Source organism: Hemiscyllium ocellatum (assembly GCF_020745735.1).
Source record: "Hemiscyllium ocellatum isolate sHemOce1 chromosome 27 unlocalized genomic scaffold, sHemOce1.pat.X.cur. SUPER_27_unloc_27, whole genome shotgun sequence".
Taxonomy (NCBI): domain Eukaryota; kingdom Metazoa; phylum Chordata; class Chondrichthyes; order Orectolobiformes; family Hemiscylliidae; genus Hemiscyllium; species Hemiscyllium ocellatum.
Genome location: NW_026867495.1, coordinates 116104 through 138882, shown reverse-complemented (window position 1 = coordinate 138882; position 22779 = coordinate 116104). Strand labels below are relative to the sequence as shown.

General features: G+C 45.8%; 6 non-coding genes across 6 annotated transcripts; all 6 read right to left on the bottom strand.

Annotated features, from left to right (window-relative positions):
• Positions 1 to 825: 825 nt before the first annotated feature.
• On the bottom strand, positions 826 to 899 carry trnan-guu (transfer RNA asparagine (anticodon GUU)). Its single transcript has one exon. It is a non-coding gene; the product is annotated as a tRNA-Asn (tRNA).
• Positions 900 to 3126: 2227 nt separating this feature from the next.
• Positions 3127 to 3200, bottom strand: trnan-guu (transfer RNA asparagine (anticodon GUU)). The gene has a single exon. It is a non-coding gene; the product is annotated as a tRNA-Asn (tRNA).
• Positions 3201 to 5427: 2227 nt separating this feature from the next.
• trnan-guu (transfer RNA asparagine (anticodon GUU)) lies at positions 5428 to 5501 on the bottom strand. The gene has a single exon. It is a non-coding gene; the product is annotated as a tRNA-Asn (tRNA).
• A 2229-nt stretch (positions 5502 to 7730) lies between these two features.
• Positions 7731 to 7804, bottom strand: trnan-guu (transfer RNA asparagine (anticodon GUU)). The gene has a single exon. It is a non-coding gene; the product is annotated as a tRNA-Asn (tRNA).
• Positions 7805 to 10032: 2228 nt separating this feature from the next.
• On the bottom strand, positions 10033 to 10106 carry trnan-guu (transfer RNA asparagine (anticodon GUU)). The gene has a single exon. It is a non-coding gene; the product is annotated as a tRNA-Asn (tRNA).
• Positions 10107 to 12339: 2233 nt separating this feature from the next.
• On the bottom strand, positions 12340 to 12413 carry trnan-guu (transfer RNA asparagine (anticodon GUU)). The gene has a single exon. It is a non-coding gene; the product is annotated as a tRNA-Asn (tRNA).
• Positions 12414 to 22779: the final 10366 nt, after the last annotated feature.

The following is a 22779-nucleotide window of genomic DNA, read 5'->3' as shown; positions in this document are numbered from 1 at the left end:
ACTTTGTGAAGCAGTATCTTTCACTGGCAAAGGAAACACCCTTGTCCTCAGGTGCCTGCTTCATTTCGATCACGATTTCCAGCCCCTCACTGTTCTAGTCTCATTTCCAAACACTTGGCTCATAGCCTCAAAAGAAGCTCTGCGTGTATCTGCTTGTTCCACTCGAACAGGCAGTGGGTTACAGTTTCCCACCACTCCCAATGTGAGTGAAATATTTTTCCCCCTCCACTGATTTGAATCTTAAAGAAGAAGCCGGGGAGCAAGCTCCCTTTCTTTTCGGCGACATTTCTCATTTTGTAGTCGGCGGGGTCCACACCTGCGTGGGGAAAGCGCAATGGATTTCAAGTCCATCGCATTAACCACTCCGCCCACGAATACAGAACCACACTGACAGCTTCACTTCCCAGGTCTGTCTGCCTGTGGAGCAGAGAAAGAGTGAATTATCGCAGAGTTTGTTTGAATCCAATCATTTCACAGTGATTCGAAAGGGTTAAATATCTGCACACGGCGAGTCTAGGTGTTTCATCGCAAAAGATGAAATGAACTTTCAGTCAAAAACAAAACACGAGACTGCAGGAGGAACTGAGAAGGTCAGGCAACATCGGTGGAATGAGAATCAGAGACAGCGTTTCAGAATTCAGTTTTCTCCGACAGGGACTGTCGAATTTCTTTTTTGTCTCGGCTTCTCAGCATCCGCATTCCCTCACGTCAGACATTAATTCAATCCAGAAACCACTTTGGGGAAAGGATTTCTGTTTGGGGAACATTTTCCTGACCCCATTAAAAGCGGACGGTTTCAAAGCCAATAACGGGCAGCAAACACACCGCCCCTGGGTGGGCTCGAACCACCAACCTTTCGGTTAACAGCCGAACGCGCTAACCAATTGCGCCACAGAGGCACGTGCGAGTGTGGGCTGCACCATCGCTTAGGGGAGGCTGTTAGTGAGTTCATAATTCAGCCGGCCCCACCGAGAATTACAATTGTCGTCCATCAGTTTTACTTTTACATAATAAAGCCTGGGACATTCATTGTGGAGACACCGGGGACAGTCTGCAGACACATCCATGTCACGAGGAACTAGCTTTGTGCTCCGGGGCCGTCGCCCTTCCAGCCTTTCAGTGTTTTGCCTGTTCCCGAGTTCTCTCATTGGCTCGGAGGAGAGAAGGGGTTTGAATTCCTGATGTGCAGGAACGACAATTCTTTCAAAGTCTCAGATCAGTTCATACCCCGAGAACATCAGAGTCAATCTCCCGGCCTCTACAACAAGAGGACGTTGTCTGGACTGTCTCTGGACAATCGTTAGGATGAATGTAGATTGGTAAATGTATTTGGTGACAGTTCTGTTCTAGCCCTGTGAGCGAAACGTGGATCTGAAGGAATAAAAGGGTCATTAACAACATCGATCTGAAATTGGATACGTGACAAGAAACAGAGCCATCACTAACAGTTTGCTTTTGAACTGGAGAAGGTTTCTCGTGAAATTAGCTTGAGGCTCGAGGTATGCAAGGTCAACATAACTTAGGTAAAACACGCAAACACTTGCCTCTTTAGCAGACAGTGAAAGGATTACAAGACGCAAATTAAACATTTTCGACAAGTGATACAGGGGACTGGGAAGATAAGTATTATAAACTGTGAACACCAATGTTCTGGAGCACAATACTTACATTCAAAGACCGAAAACATCCAGGTCCTGATTAATCAGATTGCATTGTGGTACTTTTCTGCAAAACTTCCACTTGTAATGTCCTACAAAAGAGTGACAAAACCCATCCCTGTCAGCCCAGGATAGAAAATCCGAAGGGATGAACGTTTGCTTATTTTCTGAAGACTCACAAAGCCAAGACTGGGTTTTGGTGATTGTTTCCTTTCCACTCCCAGGAGCCGCAGTGGTTGGGGCGGTGGGTTGGGAAAAGTAAAACGTGCCCGTCAGCAGCGTGTGGGGTTATTTCAGCTTCCTCTCATCTGACAACGCTGTGACTTGACTCCGATGTTCTCAGAGATATTTATTGACGCGAGACAATGAGAAGATTCTCATTCCCGCAGATCGGGAATTCAAACCGTTTGCCGGCTTCAGGACAATGAGAAAGATTAATTGGGGTGTGTGAAGAAGCTGTGAGCTGCATTTCAAACAGTTAGGTGGACTCAGATGCGTCATCCATTGCGCCCCGGCCCTTTGCGTATCTTACGCCACCATGCTGCAGAGTTCTGACGTTAACACGGACATGCGCAGCAATGGGAACAGTCACAAGGTCAACAACCAAAGATAATCAGGTCACTGCTTCCCTTCCACAGTCACAACTTTGTGAAGCAGTATCTTTCACTGGCAAAGGAAACACCCTTGTCCTCAGGTGCCTGCTTCATTTCGATCACGATTTCCAGCCCCTCACTGTTCTAGTCTCATTTCCAAACACTTGGCTCATAGCCTCAAAAGAAGCTCTGCGTGTATCTGCTTGTTCCACTCGAACAGGCAGTGGGTTACAGTTTCCCACCACTCCCAATGTGAGTGAAATATTTTTCCCCCTCCACTGATTTGAATCTTAAAGAAGAAGCCGGGGAGCAAGCTCCCTTTCTTTTCGGCGACATTTCTCATTTTGTAGTCGGCGGGGTCCACACCTGCGTGGGGAAAGCGCAATGGATTTCAAGTCCATCGCATTAACCACTCGGCCCACGAATACAGAACCACACTGACAGCTTCACTTCCCAGGTCTGTCTGCCTGTGGAGCAGAGAAAGAGTGAATTATCGCAGAGTTTGTTTGAATCCAATCATTTCACAGTGATTCGAAAGGGTTAAATATCTGCACACGGCGAGTCTAGGTGTTTCATCGCAAAAGATGAAATGAACTTTCAGTCAAAAACAAAACACGAGACTGCAGGAGGAACTGAGAAGGTCAGGCAACATCGGTGGAATGAGAATCAGAGACAGCGTTTCAGAATTCAGTTTTCTCCGACAGGGACTGTCGAGTTTCTTTTTTGTCTCGGCTTCTCAGCATCCGCATTCCCTCACGTCAGACATTAATTCAATCCAGAAACCCCTTTGGGGAAAGGATTTCTGTTTGGGGAACATTTTCCTGACCCCATTAAAAGCGGACGGTTTCAAAGCCAAGAACGGGCAGCAAACACACCGCCCCTGGGTGGGCTCGAACCACCAACCTTTCGGTTAACAGCCGAACGCGCTAACCAATTGCGCCACAGAGGCACGTGCGAGTGTGGGCTGCACCATCGCTTAGGGGAGGCTGTTAGTGAGTTCATAATTCAGCCGGCCCCACCGAGAATTACAATTGTCGTCCATCAGTTTTACTTTTACATAATAAAGCCTGGGACATTCATTGTGGAGACACCGGGGACAGTCTGCAGACACATCCATGTCACGAGGAACTAGCTTTGTGCTCCGGGGCCGTCGCCCTTCCAGCCTTTCAGTGTTTTGCCTGTTCCCGAGTTCTCTCATTGGCTCGGAGGAGAGAAGGGGTTTGAATTCCTGATGTGCAGGAACGACAATTCTTTCAAAGTCTCAGATCAGTTCATACCCCGAGAACATCAGAGTCAATCTCCCGGCCTCTACAACAAGAGGACGTTGTCTGGACTGTCTCTGGACAATCGTTAGGATGAATGTAGATTGGTAAATGTATTTGGTGACAGTTCTGTTCTAGCCCTGTGAGCGAAACGTGGATCTGAAGGAATAAAAGGGTCATTAACAACATCGATCTGAAATTGGATACGTGACAAGAAACAGAGCCATCACTAACAGTTTGCTTTTGAACTGGAGAAGGTTTCTCGTGAAATTAGCTTGAGGCTCGAGGTATGCAAGGTCAACATAACTTAGGTAAAACACGCAAACACTTGCCTCTTTAGCAGACAGTGAAAGGATTACAAGACGCAAATTAAACATTTTCGACAAGTGATACAGGGGACTGGGAAGATAAGTATTATAAACTGTGAACACCAATGTTCTGGAGCACAATACTTACATTCAAAGACCGAAAACATCCAGGTCCTGATTAATCAGATTGCATTGTGGTACTTTTCTGCAAAACTTCCACTTGTAATGTCCTACAAAAGAGTGACAAAACCCATCCCTGTCAGCCCAGGATAGAAAATCCGAAGGGATGAACGTTTGCTTATTTTCTGAAGACTCACAAAGCCAAGACTGGGTTTTGGTGATTGTTTCCTTTCCACTCCCAGGAGCCGCAGTGGTTGGGGCGGTGGGTTGGGAAAAGTAAAACGTGCCCGTCAGCAGCGTGTGGGGTTATTTCAGCTTCCTCTCATCTGACAACGCTGTGACTTGACTCCGATGTTCTCAGAGATATTTATTGACGCGAGACAATGAGAAGATTCTCATTCCCGCAGATCGGGAATTCAAACCGTTTGCCGGCTTCAGGACAATGAGAAAGATTAATTGGGGTGTGTGAAGAAGCTGTGAGCTGCATTTCAAACAGTTAGGTGGACTCAGATGCGTCATCCATTGCGCCCCGGCCCTTTGCGTATCTTACGCCACCATGCTGCAGAGTTCTGACGTTAACACGGACATGCGCAGCAATGGGAACAGTCACAAGGTCAACAACCAAAGATAATCAGGTCACTGCTTCCCTTCCACAGTCACAACTTTGTGAAGCAGTATCTTTCACTGGCAAAGGAAACACCCTTGTCCTCAGGTGCCTGCTTCATTTCGATCACGATTTCCAGCCCCTCACTGTTCTAGTCTCATTTCCAAACACTTGGCTCATAGCCTCAAAAGAAGCTCTGCGTGTATCTGCTTGTTCCACTCGAACAGGCAGTGGGTTACAGTTTCCCACCACTCCCAATGTGAGTGAAATATTTTTCCCCCTCCACTGATTTGAATCTTAAAGAAGAAGCCGGGGAGCAAGCTCCCTTTCTTTTCGGCGACATTTCTCATTTTGTAGTCGGCGGGGTCCACACCTGCGTGGGGAAAGCGCAATGGATTTCAAGTCCATCGCATTAACCACTCCGCCCACGAATACAGAACCACACTGACAGCTTCACTTCCCAGGTCTGTCTGCCTGTGGAGCAGAGAAAGAGTGAATTATCGCAGAGTTTGTTTGAATCCAATCATTTCACAGTGATTCGAAAGGGTTAAATATCTGCACACGGCGAGTCTAGGTGTTTCATCGCAAAAGATGAAATGAACTTTCAGTCAAAAACAAAACACGAGACTGCAGGAGGAACTGAGAAGGTCAGGCAACATCGGTGGAATGAGAATCAGAGACAGCGTTTCAGAATTCAGTTTTCTCCGACAGGGACTGTCGAGTTTCTTTTTTGTCTCGGCTTCTCAGCATCCGCATTCCCTCACGTCAGACATTAATTCAATCCAGAAACCCCTTTGGGGAAAGGATTTCTGTTTGGGGAACATTTTCCTGACCCCATTAAAAGCGGACGGTTTCAAAGCCAAGAACGGGCAGCAAACACACCGCCCCTGGGTGGGCTCGAACCACCAACCTTTCGGTTAACAGCCGAACGCGCTAACCAATTGCGCCACAGAGGCACGTGCGAGTGTGGGCTGCACCATCGCTTAGGGGAGGCTGTTAGTGAGTTCATAATTCAGCCGGCCCCACCGAGAATTACAATTGTCGTCCATCAGTTTTACTTTTACATAATAAAGCCTGGGACATTCATTGTGGAGACACCGGGGACAGTCTGCAGACACATCCATGTCACGAGGAACTAGCTTTGTGCTCCGGGGCCGTCGCCCTTCCAGCCTTTCAGTGTTTTGCCTGTTCCCGAGTTCTCTCATTGGCTCGGAGGAGAGAAGGGGTTTGAATTCCTGATGTGCAGGAACGACAATTCTTTCAATGTCTCAGATCAGTTCATACCCCGAGAACATCAGAGTCAATCTCCCGGCCTCTACAACAAGAGGACGTTGTCTGGACTGTCTCTGGACAATCGTTAGGATGAATGTAGATTGGTAAATGTATTTGGTGACAGTTCTGTTCTAGCCCTGTGAGCGAAACGTGGATCTGAAGGAATAAAAGGGTCATTAACAACATCGATCTGAAATTGGATACGTGACAAGAAACAGAGCCATCACTAACAGTTTGCTTTTGAACTGGAGAAGGTTTCTCGTGAAATTAGCTTGAGGCTCGAGGTATGCAAGGTCAACATAACTTAGGTAAAACACGCAAACACTTGCCTCTTTAGCAGACAGTGAAAGGATTACAAGACGCAAATTAAACATTTTCGACAAGTGATACAGGGGACTGGGAAGATAAGTATTATAAACTGTGAACACCAATGTTCTGGAGCACAATACTTACATTCAAAGACCGAAAACATCCAGGTCCTGATTAATCAGATTGCATTGTGGTACTTTTCTGCAAAACTTCCACTTGTAATGTCCTACAAAAGAGTGACAAAACCCATCCCTGTCAGCCCAGGATAGAAAATCCGAAGGGATGAACGTTTGCTTATTTTCTGAAGACTCACAAAGCCAAGACTGGGTTTTGGTGATTGTTTCCTTTCCACTCCCAGGAGCCGCAGTGGTTGGGGCGGTGGGTTGGGAAAAGTAAAACGTGCCCGTCAGCAGCGTGTGGGGTTATTTCAGCTTCCTCTCATCTGACAACGCTGTGACTTGACTCCGATGTTCTCAGAGATATTTATTGACGCGAGACAATGAGAAGATTCTCATTCCCGCAGATCGGGAATTCAAACCGTTTGCCGGCTTCAGGACAATGAGAAAGATTAATTGGGGTGTGTGAAGAAGCTGTGAGCTGCATTTCAAACAGTTAGGTGGACTCAGATGCGTCATCCATTGCGCCCCGGCCCTTTGCGTATCTTACGCCACCATGCTGCAGAGTTCTGACGTTAACACGGACATGCGCAGCAATGGGAACAGTCACAAGGTCAACAACCAAAGATAATCAGTGTCACTGCTTCCCTTCCACAGTCACAACTTTGTGAAGCAGTATCTTTCACTGGCAAAGGAAACACCCTTGTCCTCAGGTGCCTGCTTCATTTCGATCACGATTTCCAGCCCCTCACTGTTCTAGTCTCATTTCCAAACACTTGGCTCATAGCCTCAAAAGAAGCTCTGCGTGTATCTGCTTGTTCCACTCGAACAGGCAGTGGGTTACAGTTTCCCACCACTCCCAATGTGAGTGAAATATTTTTCCCCCTCCACTGATTTGAATCTTAAAGAAGAAGCCGGGGAGCAAGCTCCCTTTCTTTTCGGCGACATTTCTCATTTTGTAGTCGGCGGGGTCCACACCTGCGTGGGGAAAGCGCAATGGATTTCAAGTCCATCGCATTAACCACTCCGCCCACGAATACAGAACCACACTGACAGCTTCACTTCCCAGGTCTGTCTGCCTGTGGAGCAGAGAAAGAGTGAATTATCGCAGAGTTTGTTTGAATCCAACCATTTCACAGTGATTCGAAAGGGTTAAATATCTGCACACGGCGAGTCTAGGTGTTTCATCGCAAAAGATGAAATGAACTTTCAGTCAAAAACAAAACACGAGACTGCAGGAGGAACTGAGAAGGTCAGGCAACATCGGTGGAATGAGAATCAGAGACAGCGTTTCAGAATTCCGTTTTCTCCGACAGGGACTGTCGAGTTTCTCTTTTTGTCTCGGCTTCTCAGCATCCGCATTCCCTCACGTCAGACATTAATTCAATCCAGAAACCCCTTTGGGGAAAGGATTTCTGTTTGGGGAACATTTTCCTGACCCCATTAAAAGCGGACGGTTTCAAAGCCAAGAACGGGCAGCAAACACACCGCCCCTGGGTGGGCTCGAACCACCAACCTTTCGGTTAACAGCCGAACGCGCTAACCAATTGCGCCACAGAGGCACGTGCGAGTGTGGGCTGCACCATCGCTTAGGGGAGGCTGTTAGTGAGTTCATAATTCAGCCGGCCCCACCGAGAATTACAATTGTCGTCCATCAGTTTTACTTTTACATAATAAAGCCTGGGACATTCATTGTGGAGACACCGGGGACAGTCTGCAGACACATCCATGTCACGAGGAACTAGCTTTGTGCTCCGGGGCCGTCGCCCTTCCAGCCTTTCAGTGTTTTGCCTGTTCCCGAGTTCTCTCATTGGCTCGGAGGAGAGAAGGGGTTTGAATTCCTGATGTGCAGGAACGACAATTCTTTCAATGTCTCAGATCAGTTCATACCCCGAGAACATCAGAGTCAATCTCCCGGCCTCTACAACAAGAGGACGTTGTCTGGACTGTCTCTGGACAATCGTTAGGATGAATGTAGATTGGTAAATGTATTTGGTGACAGTTCTGTTCTAGCCCTGTGAGCGAAACGTGGATCTGAAGGAATAAAAGGGTCATTAACAACATCGATCTGAAATTGGATACGTGACAAGAAACAGAGCCATCACTAACAGTTTGCTTTTGAACTGGAGAAGGTTTCTCGTGAAATTAGCTTGAGGCTCGAGGTATGCAAGGTCAACATAACTTAGGTAAAACACGCAAACACTTGCCTCTTTAGCAGACAGTGAAAGGATTACAAGACGCAAATTAAACATTTTCGACAAGTGATACAGGGGACTGGGAAGATAAGTATTATAAACTGTGAACACCAATGTTCTGGAGCACAATACTTACATTCAAAGACCGAAAACATCCAGGTCCTGATTAATCAGATTGCATTGTGGTACTTTTCTGCAAAACTTCCACTTGTAATGTCCTACAAAAGAGTGACAAAACCCATCCCTGTCAGCCCAGGATAGAAAATCCGAAGGGATGAACGTTTGCTTATTTTCTGAAGACTCACAAAGCCAAGACTGGGTTTTGGTGATTGTTTCCTTTCCACTCCCAGGAGCCGCAGTGGTTGGGGCGGTGGGTTGGGAAAAGTAAAACGTGCCCGTCAGCAGCGTGTGGGGTTATTTCAGCTTCCTCTCATCTGACAACGCTGTGACTTGACTCCGATGTTCTCAGAGATATTTATTGACGCGAGACAATGAGAAGATTCTCATTCCCGCAGATCGGGAATTCAAACCGTTTGCCGGCTTCAGGACAATGAGAAAGATTAATTGGGGTGTGTGAAGAAGCTGTGAGCTGCATTTCAAACAGTTAGGTGGACTCAGATGCGTCATCCATTGCGCCCCGGCCCTTTGCGTATCTTACGCCACCATGCTGCAGAGTTCTGACGTTAACACGGACATGCGCAGCAATGGGAACAGTCACAAGGTCAACAACCAAAGATAATCAGTGTCACTGCTTCCCTTCCACAGTCACAACTTTGTGAAGCAGTATCTTTCACTGGCAAAGGAAACACCCTTGTCCTCAGGTGCCTGCTTCATTTCGATCACGATTTCCAGCCCCTCACTGTTCTAGTCTCATTTCCAAACACTTGGCTCATAGCCTCAAAAGAAGCTCTGCGTGTATCTGCTTGTTCCACTCGAACAGGCAGTGGGTTACAGTTTCCCACCACTCCCAATGTGAGTGAAATATTTTTCCCCCTCCACTGATTTGAATCTTAAAGAAGAAGCCGGGGAGCAAGCTCCCTTTCTTTTCGGCGACATTTCTCATTTTGTAGTCGGCGGGGTCCACACCTGCGTGGGGAAAGCGCAATGGATTTCAAGTCCATCGCATTAACCACTCCGCCCACGAATACAGAACCACACTGACAGCTTCACTTCCCAGGTCTGTCTGCCTGTGGAGCAGAGAAAGAGTGAATTATCGCAGAGTTTGTTTGAATCCAACCATTTCACAGTGATTCGAAAGGGTTAAATATCTGCACACGGCGAGTCTAGGTGTTTCATCGCAAAAGATGAAATGAACTTTCAGTCAAAAACAAAACACGAGACTGCAGGAGGAACTGAGAAGGTCAGGCAACATCGGTGGAATGAGAATCAGAGACAGCGTTTCAGAATTCCGTTTTCTCCGACAGGGACTGTCGAGTTTCTTTTTTGTCTCGGCTTCTCAGCATCCGCATTCCCTCACGTCAGACATTAATTCAATCCAGAAACCCCTTTGAGGAAAGGATCTCTGTTTGGGGAACATTTTCCTGACCCCATTAAAAGCGGACGGTTTCAAAGCCAAGAACGGGCAGCAAACACACCGCCCCTGGGTGGGCTCGAACCACCAACCTTTCGGTTAACAGCCGAACGCGCTAACCAATTGCGCCACAGAGGCACGTGCGAGTGTGGGCTGCACCATCGCTTAGGGGAGGCTGTTAGTGAGTTCATAATTCAGCCGGCCCCACCGAGAATTACAATTGTCGTCCATCAGTTTTACTTTTACATAATAAAGCCTGGGACATTCATTGTGGAGACACCGGGGACAGTCTGCAGACACATCCATGTCACGAGGAACTAGCTTTGTGCTCCGGGGCCGTCGCCCTTCCAGCCTTTCAGTGTTTTGCCTGTTCCCGAGTTCTCTCATTGGCTCGGAGGAGAGAAGGGGTTTGAATTCCTGATGTGCAGGAACGACAATTCTTTCAATGTCTCAGATCAGTTCATACCCCGAGAACATCAGAGTCAATCTCCCGGCCTCTACAACAAGAGGACGTTGTCTGGACTGTCTCTGGACAATCGTTAGGATGAATGTAGATTGGTAAATGTATTTGGTGACAGTTCTGTTCTAGCCCTGTGGATCTAGCGAAACGTGGATCTGAAGGAATAAAAGGGTCATTAACAACATCGATCTGAAATTGGATACGTGACAAGAAACAGAGCCATCACTAACAGTTTGCTTTTGAACTGGAGAAGGTTTCTCGTGAAATTAGCTTGAGGCTCGAGGTATGCAAGGTCAACATAACTTAGGTAAAACACGCAAACACTTGCCTCTTTAGCAGACAGTGAAAGGATTACAAGACGCAAATTAAACATTTTCGACAAGTGATACAGGGGACTGGGAAGATAAGTATTATAAACTGTGAACACCAATGTTCTGGAGCACAATACTTACATTCAAAGACCGAAAACATCCAGGTCCTGATTAATCAGATTGCATTGTGGTACTTTTCTGCAAAACTTCCACTTGTAATGTCCTACAAAAGAGTGACAAAACCCATCCCTGTCAGCCCAGGATAGAAAATCCGAAGGGATGAACGTTTGCTTATTTTCTGAAGACTCACAAAGCCAAGACTGGGTTTTGGTGATTGTTTCCTTTCCACTCCCAGGAGCCGCAGTGGTTGGGGCGGTGGGTTGGGAAAAGTAAAACGTGCCCGTCAGCAGCGTGTGGGGTTATTTCAGCTTCCTCTCATCTGACAACGCTGTGACTTGACTCCGATGTTCTCAGAGATATTTATTGACGCGAGACAATGAGAAGATTCTCATTCCCGCAGATCGGGAATTCAAACCGTTTGCCGGCTTCAGGACAATGAGAAAGATTAATTGGGGTGTGTGAAGAAGCTGTGAGCTGCATTTCAAACAGTTAGGTGGACTCAGATGCGTCATCCATTGCGCCCCGGCCCTTTGCGTATCTTACGCCACCATGCTGCAGAGTTCTGACGTTAACACGGACATGCGCAGCAATGGGAACAGTCACAAGGTCAACAACCAAAGATAATCAGCGTCACTGCTTCCCTTCCACAGTCACAACTTTGTGAAGCAGTATCTTTCACTGGCAAAGGAAACACCCTTGTCCTCAGGTGCCTGCTTCATTTCGATCACGATTTCCAGCCCCTCACTGTTCTAGTCTCATTTCCAAACACTTGGCTCATAGCCTCAAAAGAAGCTCTGCGTGTATCTGCTTGTTCCACTCGAACAGGCAGTGGGTTACAGTTTCCCACCACTCCCAATGTGAGTGAAATATTTTTCCCCCTCCACTGATTTGAATCTTAAAGAAGAAGCCGGGGAGCAAGCTCCCTTTCTTTTCGGCGACATTTCTCATTTTGTAGTCGGCGGGGTTCACACCTGCGTGGGGAAAGCGCAATGGATTTCAAGTCCATCGCATTAACCACTCCGCCCACGAATACAGAACCACACTGACAGCTTCACTTCCCAGGTCTGTCTGCCTGTGGAGCAGAGAAAGAGTGAATTATCGCAGAGTTTGTTTGAATCCAATCATTTCACAGTGATTCGAAAGGGTTAAATATCTGCACACGGCGAGTCTAGGTGTTTCATCGCAAAAGATGAAATGAACTTTCAGTCAAAAACAAAACACGAGACTGCAGGAGGAACTGAGAAGGTCAGGCAACATCGGTGGAATGAGAATCAGAGACAGCGTTTCAGAATTCCGTTTTCTCCGACAGGGACTGTCGAGTTTCTTTTTTGTCTCGGCTTCTCAGCATCCGCATTCCCTCACGTCAGACATTAATTCAATCCAGAAACCCCTTTGGGGAAAGGATTTCTGTTTGGGGAACATTTTCCTGACCCCATTAAAAGCGGACGGTTTCAAAGCCAAGAACGGGCAGCAAACACACTGCCCGTGGGTGGGCTCGAACCACCAACCTTTCGGTTAACAGCCGAACGCGCTAACCAATTGCGCCACAGAGGCAGGTGCGAGTGTGGGCTGCACCATCGCTTAGGGGAGGCTGTTAGTGAGTTCATAATTCAGCCGGCCCCACCGAGAATTACAATTGTCGTCTATCAGTTTTACTTTTACATAATAAAGCCTGGGACATTCATTGTGGAGACACCGGGGACAGTCTGCAGACACATCCATGTCACGAGGAACTAGCTTTGTGCTCCGGGGCCGTCGCCCTTCCAGCCTTTCAGTGTTTTGCCTGTTCCCGAGTTCTCTCATTGGCTCGGAGGAGAGAAGGGGTTTGAATTCCTGATGTGCAGGAACGACGATTCTTTCAATGTCTCAGATCAGTTCATACCCCGAGGACATCAGAGTCAACCTCCCGGCCTCTACAACAAGGGGTCGATGTCTGGACTGTCTCTGGACAATCGGTAGGATGAATGTAGATTGGTAAATGTATTTGGTGACAGTTCTGTTCTAGCCCTGTGAGCGAAACGTGGATCTGAAGGAATAAAAGGGTCATTAACAACATCGATCTGAAATTGGATACGTGACAAGAAACAGAGCCATCACTAACAGTTTGCTTTTGAACTGGAGAAGGTTTCTCGTGAAATTAGCTGGAGGCTCGAGGTATGCAAGGTCAACATAACTTAGGGAAAACACGCAAACACTTGCCTCTTTAGCAGACAGTGAAAGGATTACAAGACGCAAATTAAACATTTTCGACAAGTGATACAGGGGACTGGGAAGATAAGTAATATAAACTGTGAACACCAAAGTTCTGGAGTACAACACACACATTCAAAGACTGAAAACATCCAGGTCCTGATAAATCAGATTGCATTGTGGTGCTCTTCTGCAAAACTTCCACTTGTAATGTCCTACAAAAGAGTGACAAAGCTCAGGATAGAAAATCTGAAGGGATGAACGTTGGCTTATTTTCTGAAGATTCACAAAGCTAAGACTGGGTTTTAGTGATTGTTTCCTTTCCACTCCCAGGAGCCGCAGTGGGGGAGAAAAACACCATCTGATTCACTCCTGTCCCTTTTTAGTGAAGGAAACTGCCGTTGCAGGAAAGGGTCCACTCAGTCATCCCAGCTGCATGCTTTACCTGGCTGTACCAGGGATTCAGTAACAAACGGACATTTCAGCTGACCAACAAAGAAAGTGGGGTCGGGGGGCTGGGTGCACTTTGAGCTGGAGGTGTTTTCTTTTAAAAGCACTTATTGTATACCTTTTTTCCTGGGGAATTCTGAAGCTGTAATAAAATAAGGTCGTAGTAAAGGTTACCTGAACATACCGCCAGGTTCAGACTCTGCGAGGTCCAACAGGTTTTTGTTTTAAAGCTGCTCATTTCTTTCAGCCTCCAGCACTAGTGTCATGTCTCAGAAGGATCAGTGAATGAGTAGCTAATCTTGTTAGAAATTGTATATTTTTCAGGACTACAGGTTCATTGTTTCATTTGCATTGCAAAGTTTACTGGCAACAGTTTGAGGTGTGGGCTGTATTCACTGGAAATAAAGTTTTAAAATCTCACAAACACCAGGGTATAGTCCAACAGGTTTATTTGGAGGCACTGGGTTTCGAAGTGCTGCTCCTTCATCAGGTAGCTGTGGAGTAGGATCACAAGGCACAGAATATAGTGCAAAAAGATTATAGTGTCATGCAACATAAGTGATGAATTGAAGAAACCTAGATTTCTGTTAAATCATTCATCTTTCAAAATGGATTGCAGATTTCGGCTAATTAATCTGTACATTCCAGAACTTCTTTTAAGTCACGTTTTCCAGGAAACTTAATGTTTTATAAAAGGAGGTAGCACCTCACGTCAAACAATGCATGAAAGCTGTGAGGTTAGAGTCTGTCTGTAACCCAATCTTGAGTCAGACTGGTTCTACTTCCAAATATATAATCCTGCAAATGCAAATTCACTCCAAATGCGTGAGTGCGTGCATGAGAGAGAGAGTGTGTGTGTAAGTGCGTGTGCATGCTGGGTAAAGTGTGTGTGTGAGATGGAATATAATCATGTGCGAAGATGTATGCATTGGTGTGAGTGGAGGGACATATTATTGTGTGTCTGAGAGAGAGCATGTCTACCGGAAAGGCTCTGCACGAGCGTGTGAGTGTGTAAGTGTGTGTGTGTGTGAGTGAGAGAGAGAGAGAGAGAGCATAACAGTGAAGTGGGGTTACCTGTCATGTGACATGAACCCAAGGTCGCGGTTGAGGCCATCCTCCTGGTTTGCCAAATTGGCTATTAGCCTTTGCTGGGCCACTAAAAGTGATTAAGCAGTTACACAACACACATGGGAGAGGGCAGGGTGGGACTTGTCTTTCGATTTGCAGAAGGTGGGACGTTCTGGGTGCTGGAAACTAGGGAAAACACACACTGGAGGACCTTCGGCACAGAGAGATGGAGCTGGAAGCCAGGCTGGAGACACGTTGGGGGAATCACTGTGGATACAGGCCGTTTGGCCCACCAAGTCCATACTGACACTCGGAAGAACATACCCCACCCCCGACCCACCCGATAACCCCCACAGCTTATCCCTGAATTTCGAACACCCAATCCATTCTAGCCTGCACATTTTTGGAACATGTGAGGAAAACGAAGCACCCAGAGGAAACCCACGTAGACAGGGAGTGGGGGAGGGGTAGGAAAGGGCAAAATCCACACTGTCACCATGAGGGTGAGTTCAAACTTAGGTCCCTGGCGCTGCAAGGAATCCCTCTCCAGCACTCGGCAACCGATTGGCTTCTGCCCAATCCTGGTGACACTCCAGTCAGTTTGAGGAAATCAATTTGCTTCCATAGAGTTTCCACGGGGCAGGGGTCGTTGTTACCCGCCAGATTCAACAATCCAATGAAAGGCTCGTCTACAGCGAGAACACTAGTCCACATTTCGCCAAAGAATTAAAGTTCTCTCTGCAATTAGAGCCCTTGAGCACTCCCACGCAGGCTGCGTGTATTCATGGGGATTCTCAATGCATGTTGATATTCGAAATTCCCCAATCCTGGGAAATAAGATTGAGTGCATTCACCCTCTCCATGCCTCTCAGGATCTCTTCACATCTATAAGCCCGCCCCAACACCCCCCCACCCCGCCCACGAGGCTCTTATGCTCGAAATAAAAACGTCTTAGCTTGTCCAACCTCTCCTTATTACTCAGACCTTGAGTCCTGGTTTCTTGTAAATGTCTTCTGCACTCTTTTCAAGTTTAATAACATCTTTGTTTCGCAAGGTGATCAAAACGAATCACAATACTCCAAGTGTGGCCTCACCAATATCCTGATTAACTGCAACATAACTTGTCAACTTCTATACTCAATGCCCTGACTGATGAAGGCCAGTGAGGCTTAAGCCTTCTTCACTGCCCTGTCTACCTATTTTGTTGGACATATCGGACCTGCTCCAAACTGGATAATCTAACTGATGTGACAGGAAACCGCTTCTTTTCTTGAGAGAAGTCTCCCAGAGAGATGTTGCTGGCTGACTGTCTGAACTACTGAACCTCAGTGCCCTACTGCCCTCAGGAGGGGGGTCCACATATTTGCGTAAAGTGGTGCTCGAAACCTTTATCATCTTTGGGATGGATCTCCATTCATCCAGTGCTATGGAGTCATGTAGGCCAGAAACATACCCTTCAGACCAACCAGTCCATGATCCCCAACTAAACTAATGCCACCTGGCTGCTCCTGGCCTATAACCAGTTTGTTAATAGTTGTGTTTATTTTTTAACTGTAACGATTGGATAAAAAAAATTGCTGATAATTGATTTTAAAGTGTTGGGGATTTATTTTTATCACTAGAACAGGTTACACCACTTTTCAGGCTAATTTTACCTAATGTAGGGCAACATGTTCCTCTGGGTGTTTCTGTTTGAGATCTTGAATGCTGCTGTGATGTCCTGCTGAATGCAATGGAGTCAATATTAATCCTAGCCTCACTGTGGCTGTGGGTGAATTGCCTTAATTTGGCTCCTGACTCAGAAACTGCGCAGAGAATCAACTGCTGAAACAATGATTTACACTTTATTGTATGTAGCAACTAAAAATAACCCCCCCCCCCCCCCCCACCAAGTCACCAAGTTCAACCTCAGTCCCAACTTGGGTATCACCCAATTGATGGCAGAATTTAACTGACTTTCCACCGACAATATCTGTCTCTGGAAGTGTTCAGGGATTCACTGCAGTGTTGTTCTTCCAAGTACTGCTGCTGCATCTTTCTGGGTTTAAATTCTGGTGGAGATTCCTCACTTTGAAATCTGTGGTGTGATGTTTCTTTAGATCCTAACACCATCTCCCCACATTGCTAGAGACCTCCAGTGTGTAGCATACCTTCTTAGCCTTGAGGTTTAGCTGTCTGTTTGAAACAGCCTGTCCTGCAATTAACCTCTTGGTGTCAAGGCCATCCTTCCACAGACAGACTAACTTGTCCTTTTGTCACGAGTTTATTAAAAACTTATCTCATCTGTCCCAGGAAACAGCTTGTTGTTATACATCCTTCTTCCCAGGGATAGTTAACTGGCAGAATTTAGGCCATTCAGCCCATTGAATCTGCTCCACCATTCAATCCTGGCTGATAACTTTCTCATCCCCATTCTCCCCGTAACCCTTGATACTTAAGAATGATTATATGGTGGAGCAGACTCAATGGGCTGAATTGCCTAATTTCTGCTTCTGAGGGCTTATGATTTTGCAGTTTCTCAGTGGCCCTTTTGTTTCTTGGTCCAGAAAGAGTTATTGCTGACCCAGGTAGTTTGGAAAGTTCTGGAGTTTACAGGACCACACCATATTCCTCTCTGCATTGTCCAGGAATAACTATTCCTTCTGAGATATTGGAAATTCCAGAGACACCTTGGTATCCCTGAATAAAATCGGTTTGTCAGAAAATCTCTGCTGCTACTCTGGAACAGAAGGATTATGGGGAGAAAATTCAGAAATCAGATGTGCAAAGAGACGATGGAGTTCTATTCCAGGATTCTCTCAAGGTAAACTTGAAGGTTGAATCACTAGTTGGGGAGGCAAATGCAATGATGGCATTTATTTTGATCAGACTTGAATATAAAGGCAGGGATATACTTCTGAGGCTCTGTAAGGCTCCGGTCAAGCCGCATTTGGAGTATTGAACGCAATTTTGGGTCCCATATATCAGGAAGGATGTACTGGCCCCTTTATTATTAACTATTCAATTCAGCTCATTGAATCAATTCTGCCATTTATTCAGATCACGTTAGCTCTGGTAAAGATCAACTCCACTTTCTTGCTATTTCCACATAATCCTCGATTCCCTCACTAGTTAAACAAAAACTGACAGCCTTGGATGTACTTAACGACCCAAGCTCAACAACCCCCTGTAGTAACATGGTCCACAGATTTACAGTCCCCAGTAAAAATTCCTATCTGTCTTCAACATGCAATCTCTCATTTGCAGGTTATTCCCTCTGGTGCTAGACTCACCCACAAAGGTAAACTTTTCCACATCAAGCCTGTCAAGTCTCCTCAGAAGCGCTTATGTGAAAATAAGGTTACCTCTAAATCTTCTCACTTCTAATAAGTATAGGCCCAACCAATTCACTTCTCTTCATATGATATTCTTTTCATCCTGGTCAAACTTCTCTGGACTGCCACCAAAGTCAGTATATCTTTCCTTGGGTAAAGGACCCACCCAGTGTTCAGTTTTGGCCTGACTGTTGCCTGATAGAGGTTCACTATAACCTCCCGACATTTATACTCTATTTAAAGGTCAACCTCCCATTTGCCTTCCCTATTACTCACTGAATTTGGATGAAGAGATGCATGGGTATGGGCTTCCAAACCCCTCAACAGCTTTCTCCATTTAACATTCAGCACTGTTCGTCCTGGCAAAGTGCACAACCTCATTTCCCCAAATTCTATTCCATTTGCCATTTGCTTAACCTGTCTATATACCTCTGCAGATATTTCATGTCTTCTCACCACCTGCCTTCCTATCAACCATCTTTTCTGCAATCTTGGCAACAGTGCATTCACTTCACTTATCCAAGTAAATAATTGTAAATAATACATATTGTAAATAATTTTGGCCCCAGCACTGATCCCTGTGGCAAACTACTGATTACAATTTGCTATCCTGAACATGCCCCTTATCCCAATTGTATCATTGGTTAGCCAATCCTCTATCCATGCCTCTTTGCTTATTATTTCATGAGATGTGAATATCATTGGCTCTGCCAATAACCCTTCCCAAACTGTCCTTGAAAATGTGGCGCTGAGCTGCCACTTAAATTGCTTCACATAATTTGGTCTGCAATAATGTTCAGGAGCGAGTTCCAGGTTGTTGATCAATAACAAAGAAGCAATGCGATATATTTCACAGTTGGAATGCTGTGTTCACACTTACCTGCTCTTGGTGGTTGAGGTGATGGCTTGGAAGTGCTTTTGAAGAGCCACCAATTAATCAAGCCAGACTGATAGATTGTGGCCAGAGATTCTGCTTTTTGACTTTCATCATCAATCTACATTCTTTCCAGCCAAGAGTTTAGTCTGAAACTGCCACACAATTCCTCCTGTTATAGCATCAATCAACTATAATAATATGACGATTCTTGGGATGAGTTTTCACACCTGAGTGCAAAATAAATATAGATCATTGTTTCCAGCTCTGCTGGAACAAAAAAAACCAGCAAATTGGTGGATAATTACAGTTGGTGCAAACAAAGCTAGCGATCGATAAAGACTAACCCTGTTTACTTCAACGGCCAAATTACATTTTGAAAACCAAGTACACTCAGACAACTTGTAAAAGTGGTTCATAGGAGGAGAAATGGGGCATTGAAGAGGAGTGAAATGATTGCTTTTGGTCACCGCCACCATTGTCTGAAAAACAGGTTGAAAGGATTCTTAAAAGGTGGGCAACAAAGTGGAGTGGTATAACACTTCAGACACCGCAAAGTGTAAGATCACTTTCTAGTGGAAGAAAAAGACATTTCTTAATTCTCGAAGAACGGGGGAACAAATGGGGAATAAATCTGAATTGGGAACTCTTTCTTATTAAGGATGTTCCTTCACCACAGTCTTGGTTCAGAGCATAAGTTCTTCATCAGGAATGAAGGTTGGTCCAACGGGGCTGAGAGATAATTGGGAAGGGGATGGGGATGGAGGGGAGGTAGCTGTGAATGAAATAGGTCGATGGAGGTGCTGATTTATCGTGAGAGGTAAGACAGGAGGGTGGAGCGAATAGGTGGGAAGCAAGATGAAAATATAGGACAGCTCAAGAGACCAATGCCGAGTTGGAAGGTTGGATCTGGGACAAGGCGCGTGGTGTGGGAGTGAGAGTGAGGAGAAATATGGAAACTGGTGAGATCGATATTGATCCCATGTAGTTGCTGGGTCCCAAGGCGAAAGATGAAGTGTTCTTCCTACAAGCGTCAGGTAGCTAGAGCTTGCAGGGGGATGCGGCACAGGACTTGCATGCCCTTGACGGATTGGGAGGGGAAGTTAAAGTATTCAGCCACAGGGCGGTGGGGTCGTTTAGGTTTGGAGTCCGAGAGCTGTTTCCTGAAATGTTCTGCAAGTTGGCATCCAGTCTCCCCAATGTGGCAGAGCAATGGACATATAAATAAATTTTATAAACAAATTGTATAAATTTTAGCATGCTGGAGTTATTATCTTTAATGAAGATAACGAAAATATTAATAAAATTGGGTGACTGTTTGAAACGGTTTGTTGGTCAGGCTCAACTCATCCCCTTGAAATGAGAAAATGCCATTGATAGCGGTGAACTGCTCTTTTTGCTGTAAAACCACAAGTTTTTGATTTATTTTCACAACTTACTGGTATTCACACCTGCACATTCAATGTCAAACTCTGACATCAGAAATGAAATTACAACATTAATTTTGACTGACAATATTCGAACAAACAAATTAGTAGCACACAGTGAATACCAAGCCTGATAAATATGAAATCAAATTTGACCAAAAAAATATACAATCAAGATGGGAGATAATAAATGGGGAAGTGCAGAAAGCAAGAAATGCAGCATCACAGAAGGTGCTCCTCCAGGGAGTGTATTTTACGAACTACCACTGCTAAATATAAACAAACACTCTGACATGACCCTCCGGTTTTAATGTGAACCAAAGCCCCATACAGTAGGTACCATTTAAATAAGTTAATAGATACAAGCCTTGAGCAAATCCAGCCCCCCTTTTGGAACTCGGAGTTTTCTCCAGCTCCGGGGGGTTGTTGAGCTCCTGGGCTCTAGCAGCCACTGCTCTACTGAAGAAGCTTTGGGAAGCAGATGCAAAGGCAAGATACAGAACAGAGCACCTTTGCCAAGGAAAGCAGCTTATGGAGACATTGAGCAATAGCATCACATGGTCTTGACCCCTCGGTTATGCGCCCAGCACACTCATACTGCACTACTCTGCTTCAGTGCTCCCAGTCGCAGGATTGTGGATCAGTTTAAAGTCGATCCTATATCTCTGATAACATCGCTGCACAAGGCAGTGAAGAAAGGTTTAGGCACACTAATCTTCATCAGTTAGGGAATTGAGTATAGATGTTGGCAAGATATAGTGTAGTTATACAGAACGTTGATGAGGCTGCACCTGGAATATTGTGATCAGTTTTGGTCCCCTCGGTATCGTGTGATTTCTGACATCTTCAACTCTGGGTTTGTGTTGAACTTGATAGGATATTTTGTCCAACTCAGCATGTTTAAACAGTATCGCTCGGAGGGAGTCATTTGAAATATTTGAGGAGGTGAGTTCAACAAGATTGAAGTATTCAAAGTTACTTGGACTCTCTTTTAAACTTACATCGGGACCAGTAGTCAGAGACACATACAACATGGAAACAGACCCTTCAGTCCAACTTTTCCATGCTGACCTGATAACCTAAATTAATCTAGTCCCATTTGACAGCACCTGACCCATATACTCTGGCAGCTCATTTCATGTATGTACCACCCTCTGCATGAAGAAGTTGACCCTTTAACATATTTCGCCTCTCACCCTAACCTATGCCCTCTAGTTCTGGACTCCTCCATCCCAGGGAAAATACCTTGTCTTTTACCCTGTCCATCCCTCTCATGAATTTGTAACCTCTATTAGGTCACTCCTCTACTTCCAATGCTCCACTGAAAACAGCCCCAGCCTATTCAGACTCTCCCTGTAGCTCAAACCCTCCAACCCCCAGCAACATTTCGTAAATCGTTTCTCATAGAGAAGTCAACGTTTAAGCCCTGAAGAAGCGTTAATACCCAAAATGCTGACTACTCCACATCCTGGTGCTGCCTGGCTTGCTGTATTCTCCCGACCTCCTGCTTGCCTACTTCGGGTTGCAATAGGTAGTGGCTCAGTGGTTACCACCGCAGCCTCACTGTGCCGCAGATCCAGGTTTGATTCCAGCCTTGAGTGACTGTCTGTGAGGAGTTTGCACATTCTCCCAGTGTCTGCGTGGGTTTTCTCTGGGTGGTCCTGTCCAAAGACATGCAGGTCTGAGGTTTGATGAAGGCCTTCCTGCACTTAGAGCAACTGAACAACCTCTCCCCCATGTGGACCCACGAGTGGGCCAGCAGGTCAGAAGAAAGAGCAAAGCCCTTCATGCACTCGGGGCAGAAGAACGGCCTCTCCTCGGTGTGGACCCACTGGCGTCTCAGCAGGTGGGAAGAACTGCTAAAGGCCATCTCGCACTCAGGGCTTGAGAACAGTTGTCCCAGGTGTGGATCAACCAGTGCGTCCGCATGGCAGAGGAATCACTAAAGGCCTTCCCGCACTCGGGGCAGCAGAAGGGCCTCTCCTCACTGTGGACTCATTGGTGCTTCAGAACCGTTTCAAATTTCACAATATCCTTCTGATAGGAGTGAGACCAGAATTGCACACAATATTCCAAATGTATTCCACAATATTCCAGTGTCCTGTCCAGCCACAACGAAACTTCCCAACTCCTATACTCAAGTTAGAGGATTGTGAAAGTTTTTAAAACTCGCAAAATAAAATAGGAAAAAAAGGGAAGGACAAACCGAATTTTTGAAGTCAACTTGGAAGCATAATTGAGAAATCAGCGGACTGGGTTTATTAGGTACCTGTTCTCCTTAAATACACTATATACATCTTTCTCTTCTGCTCTTCGTAGTTCACAAAACCATGCTGAGTATCCTTGATCACATTATTCTTATCCAGATGTTCATAAATCCTATCCCTTACAATTTTCTCTAAGACTTTGCCCACAAAAGAAGTGAGACTCACCGGCTTATACTTACTAGGGTTATCCCTACTCTGCTCCTTGAACAAGGAAACCACATTTGCTATCCTCCAGTCTTCTGGCACTATTCCTGTAGACAACGAGGTCATAAAAATCAAGGCCAATGGCTCTGCAATCTCCTCCCTTGCTTCCCAGAGAATCCTAGTATT